Source organism: Neomonachus schauinslandi, chromosome 10 (assembly GCF_002201575.2).
Source record: "Neomonachus schauinslandi chromosome 10, ASM220157v2, whole genome shotgun sequence".
NCBI lineage: Eukaryota > Metazoa > Chordata > Mammalia > Carnivora > Phocidae > Neomonachus > Neomonachus schauinslandi.
In genome coordinates, this window is record NC_058412.1 from 117,325,664 (window position 1) to 117,331,554 (window position 5,891).

Genomic DNA, 5,891 nt, shown 5'->3' on the forward strand with positions numbered 1-5,891 from the left:
CACTTTCCTTCCCTCTCTCAAAATAGTTACATAACTTAATATTTCTGGTTACGCTATTGGTAAGTGTATAATTTTAGATACTATATTCACAACTTTTTTTTTTTGCCCCATCAACTAGTTTTGGTGGTGTCTCTTGACTTCTCTTTACTCACTGTGTGACCTTGAACTTCCTTGAGTTCAAGATCCGCCCCCCCGAAAAAGAGGCAGGTATTGGAGAGTCTGACCAGATAGCTATTCACAAAACATTTCTCTTTCTTCCTGGACACACAGCTATGTCTCCCAGCTTCCCTTTTAAGTATGTGTGACCATTTGGCAAATGGATTGGGTGGCAGAAGTAATGCTTACCACTCTGGGCAGAGCCCATAATGCACCACATATATGATTCTCTCTGTCTCTCTCTCTCCCCCACATCCCCCATAGCTGAAGCTGAATATTGACACCCAAGATGACTTGAGAAAAATGTGTTGAAGATGGCAGAGCCTCCAGCAGCCTGGGTCTTTTGAACGATTGTATGGAGCAGAGGAGCTCCTTCCATACCCAACCATCACTTGGACTTTAGAAGAGCAGAAATGAACTTCTGCCATGTTTAGCAACTGAGATTTGGGGATTTATCTATTACAGAAGCTAGAGTTGGTTTAAATTGCCACAGAAGGTAACAATAGCAACCCATGAAACTGTTGAAAGACTTAAATGAGTTAAGTACAAAGTATGTAAACTGCTGAGTCTGCAGTCAGGGTTCAATAAATAGGAGCCATTATTATTGCTAACACGCTCCTTAGGCATCAGGTTGTCTCCTGATCCCCCATCCAGAGTCTTCTGTGATTGTCCTGCTCATTCTTTAATATAGTGATGTTTATTTTAATTGAGTTTCTAAAATTTGTTTTATTGTGGTAAAAAAACACATGACATGAAATCTACCTTCCTAACAAATCTTTAAGTGCACAGTACAGTATTGTTAACGATATGTACATTGTTGTACAGTGGATTTCTAGAACTGTTTCATCTTGCATGACTGAAAAGAGCTACAATTCCTCATTTTCCCCTCCCCACCGGTCCTTGGAAACCGTGATTCCACTTTCTGCTTCTATGAATTTGACTACTTTAGATACCCCCGAATAAGTGGAATTATGCAGTATTTGTCCTTCTATGACTATCTTAGTTCACCTAGTATAATGTCCTCAGAGTTGATCCATGTTGTAACATCTGGCAGGATTTCCTTCTTTTTTAGGGTGAATAATAGTCCATTGTATGTATACACCACATTTTCTTTATCTATTCATCCATTGTTGGACACTTAGTTTGTTTCCACCCTTGGTTATTGTGAATAATGTTGCAATGAACATGGGAGGTGTAACATCTTTTCCAGGTACTGTTTTCTTTTCGTTTCTTTTTTTTTTTTTTTAAGATTTTATTTGTGGGCGCCTGGGTGGCTCAGACGGTTAAGCGTCTGCCTTCGGCTCAGGTCATGATCTCAGGGTCCTGGGATTGAGTCCCGCATCGGGCTCCCTGCTCCTCGGGAGCCTGCTTCTCCTCTGCCTCTCTCTCTCTCTCATGAATAAATAAATAAAATCTTTAAAAAAAAAAAGATCTTATTTGTTTATTTGACAGAGAGAGACACAGCGAGAGAGGGAACACAAGCAGGGGGAGTGGGAGAGGGAGAAGCAGGCTTCCCGCGGAGCAGGGAGCCTGATGTGGGGCTTGATCCCAGGACCCTGGAATCATGACCTGAGCCCAAGGCAGGCGCTTAATGACTGAGCCACCCAGACGCCCCCCAGGTACTGTTTTCAATTCTTTTGGATAAATACCCAGAGAGGAGATTACTTGATCATATGGGAGTTCTATTTTTAATTTTTTTTTTTTGAGAAAACTCCATGTTTTCCATAGTGGCTGCACCATTCAACATACCCACCAACAGTGCACCAGGATTCCAAGTTTTCTATACCCTCACCAACATTTGTTATTTTTCTGGTTTGTTGGTTTGTTTTGTTTTTTTTTTTATAATAGCCATCCTAACTAGTGTAAGGTTATATCTCATGTGGTTCCCATTTACATTTCTCTGATGATTAATAATGTTGAGCATCTTTTCATACACTAGTTGGCCATTTGTATGTCTTCTTTGGAGAAATGCCTATTCAAATTTTGCCCATTTTTAGTAGGGTTATTTGTTTTGTTTTGCTTTGTTTTGCTATTGAGTTGTAGGATTTCCTTACATATTTTGGATATTATTTTGGATTTTGGATATTAACTTGGATTTTATTTTGGATATTAACTCCTTATCAGATATATAGTTTGCAAATATTTTCTCTCATTCTATGTATTGCCTTTCACTCTGTTGACTGTTTTCTTTGCTGTGCAAAAGTTTTTTTAGTTTAATGTAGTCATATTTGTCTATTTTTTTTTTTTTTGGTTTCCTTCTGCTTTTGCTGTCATATCCAAGAAATTGCTGCCATGACTAATGTTACAAAGCTCTTACTCTATGTTTTTTTCTAGGAGTTTTATAGTTCCAGATCTTACATCTGGGTCCTTAATCCATTTTGAATTTATTTTTTGTGTATAGTGTAAGAAGAGTCCAATTTTATTCTTTTGTATCTGGATATCCAGTTTTTTTCAGTACCGTCTGTTAAAGACTATAATTTCCCCATTATGTAGTTGTGACACCCTTCTTGAAGATCATTTGACCGTATATGCATGAGTTTATTTCTGAGCTCTCTATCCTCTTCCATTGGTGTAGATGTCTGTCTTTATGTCAGTACCATATTATTTTCATCACCACAGCTTTGTAATATGTTTTGAATTAAGAAAGTGTAAAGTATTTAGAATTCAGCTTTCTTCTTCTTTCCCAAGATTGTTTTTGGCTGTTTGGGATCCTTGTGGTTCCATATGCATTATAGGGTTGTTGTTTTTTTTTTCTTTTTCTGAAAAAAAAAAAAAAATGCCATTAGGATTTTGATAGGGATTGCATTGAATCTATAGATCGCCTTGGGTAGTATGGACTTTTTAACAATATTAAGTCTTTCCATCCATGAACATGGGATGTCTTTCCATTTATCTGTGCCCTCTTTAATTTCTTTCTGCAATGTTTTATAGTTTTCATTGTACAAGGTCTTCTACCTCCTTGGTTAAGTTTATTGCTAAGTAGTTTATTCCTTTTGAAGCTATTGTAAATGGGATTGTTTTCTTAATTTCTTTCTTGGAGTGTTCATTTTTAATATAGAAATGTGATGGAATTTTGTATTCTGCAACTTTGCTTATTTTGTTTATTAGTTCTAACAGCTTTTTGTGGAATTTTTGTATTTTTTTCATATAAGATCATGTCGTCTTTGAACAGAGGTCATTTTATTTCTTCCTTTCTGACTTGGATGTCTTCAATTTGTTTTTTCCTTGCCTAATTGCTCTAGGTAGGACTTTAAGTACTATGTTGAATAGAAGTGGTGATAGTGGGCAACTTTGCCTTGTCCTTAATCTTAGAGGAAAAGATTTCAGTCTTTCACTACTGAGTATGATGTTAGCTGTGGGATTTTAATATATGGGCTTTATTATGTTGAGGTAGTTTCCTTCTTTTCCTCATTTGTTGGTTTTTTTTTTTTTAATCACGAAAGAGTGTTGAACTTGGTGCTTTTTCTGTATCTATTGAGATGATCATGTGATTTTTAGCCTTCATTCTGTTAATGTGCTGTATGATTTGTATGTGTTGAAGTATCCTTGCATCCCATGGATAAATCTCACTTGGTTATGGGTGTGATCATTTTAACGTGAGATTGAATTTTATTTGCTAGTATTTTGTTGAGGATTTTTGCATCTACAATCATCAGAGATGTTTTCTTTTCTTGTACTGTTTTTATCTGGCTTTGGCGTCAGAGTAACACTGGCCTCATAAAATGCATTTGGAAGTGCTCCCTCTTCTTCAATATTTTGGAAGAGTTTGAGAAGGATCGGCATTAATTCTTCTTTAGGTATTTGGTAGAATGGTAGAATTCCCAGTGAAGCCATCTGGTACTGGGCTCTTCTTTGTTGGGAGATCTTGGATTACTGGTTTAATCTCCTTACTAATTATAGGTCTGCTCAGACTTTCTCTTTCTTCATAATTCAACCTTGGTTGGTTGTATGTTTCTAGGAACATATCCATTTCTTCTAGCTTACCCAATTTATTGGCATATAATTGCTTATGGTACTCTCTTACCCTTTTTATTTCTGTGTTATCAGTTGTAATGCCTCCTCTTTGATTTCTGATTTTGAGTCTTCTCTTTTTTTCTTAGTCTAACTAAAGGCTTATCAATTTTGTTGATCTCTGTTAAAAAAACATCTCTAAGTTTCATTGGTTTTCCCTGCTCAGTTAACCCTTCCTTTCCCCCAGCAAGAAAATATGTAGCTATCTAGATCACAAATAAACAAATAATATCTCCTGGTTCAGAATTCTAAAAGCTTGTTATCAGCTCTACAGTTCATTTAACAACTGATCTTGTGGTATTGTAGATTACTATTTAAATATTTTGTTTTCCTACTTCTCCTGAGTTTTATGTCTAACCTTCCTAAGTAAATTATAATTTCCTTGAAGGCAGGAAATAGATATTATATGTCTTTGTGTCACGCATGGCTTATTGCAATACTGAGTTGAGCACTTAATAAGTACCTGGTGATTTGAGTTGAAATCTCTCAACACTTAACCTAATACTCCAATCTTTTCCCCAGTTACAGGCTGCCCTAGGCCCTTATCATATAGCTCCTCCAATTTATAGTCAGTTGTTAATCATCTCTATATCTTTGCCTCTGCTTGTGCCACACATGCTCAGTAGCCTCTGCGTTTCACTTTCATGTCACTCCTGTTCAAATCACAGAGTTCCCCAAAGGATGTCTCACTCCATTCTCAATCTTTCTGGTGGTTCTCCAGAGGTACTCAGGAGGGAGATGAGTCATGAAATGTTAAGTCAGGAGGATGGAAACCCAGGGCAGCAAAAAACAAGAGAGGACCCAGAGGGCCTGCATTTTGGAGGTTGATCAAGGACTCCAAGGATGGGCGATCTGGTAGACTGAAATGACCTTTGCCATAGTTAATATTTTGGTGAATTTCCTTGACAACTTTCCATTTTAGGAAACGCTACTCATGGTTAAGGTCATGTAGAGGGAGTATAGAGTGGGGTGGCTCCAACAGGAAAAGTCCCTTTTAGCACTAACATTCCATGATTTGAAGTAACTTACTGCTATGAGCTGAATTGTGTCCTCCAAAAAAAGATATGCTGAAGTTTTGGCCCCAGGACCTCAAAATGTGACCTTATGACCTTACTTGGAAATAGGGTCTTGATAGAGGTGATCAAATTAAAATAGGGTCATTCGGATGGGCCCTAATCCAACATGACTGGTGTCCTTATAAAAAGGGGAAATTTGGAGACAGACACAGACACAGACACAGAAAGAAGCAAGATGATGTGAAGACATCCATCTGATGACAGCTGCAGAGCTTGGACTGATGCAGTTGCAAGCGAAAGAATTCTTGAGGCTACCAGAAGCTAGGAAGAGGTAAGGAAGGTTCTCCCCAAAGCCTCAGACGGAGCGGCCCTATGGATACCTTGATTTCAGACTTCTGGCCTCCACCACTGAAAGGCAGTAAATATCTGTTGCCTGAGCCACCCAATTTGTGGTCCTTTTTACAGCAGCCCTCAAAAACTAATATACTTACCTTCTCCATGCTTCCTTTCTTTCCCTTATCCATAAAATGGGCACCTAATGTCAACCTCCCAAGGGTGGGAGGGTATCAGCTGAGATAAAAATACCGATGGGCTTTAAATTAGTCATACTAAAGTCATCTCACTGAAATAACCACAGGTGTTCCAAGTATCTTTTTGAGAGGAAAATCTTCCAAAGTGTTCCCTGGAAGTTGGGCTCCCAGGTGGCAA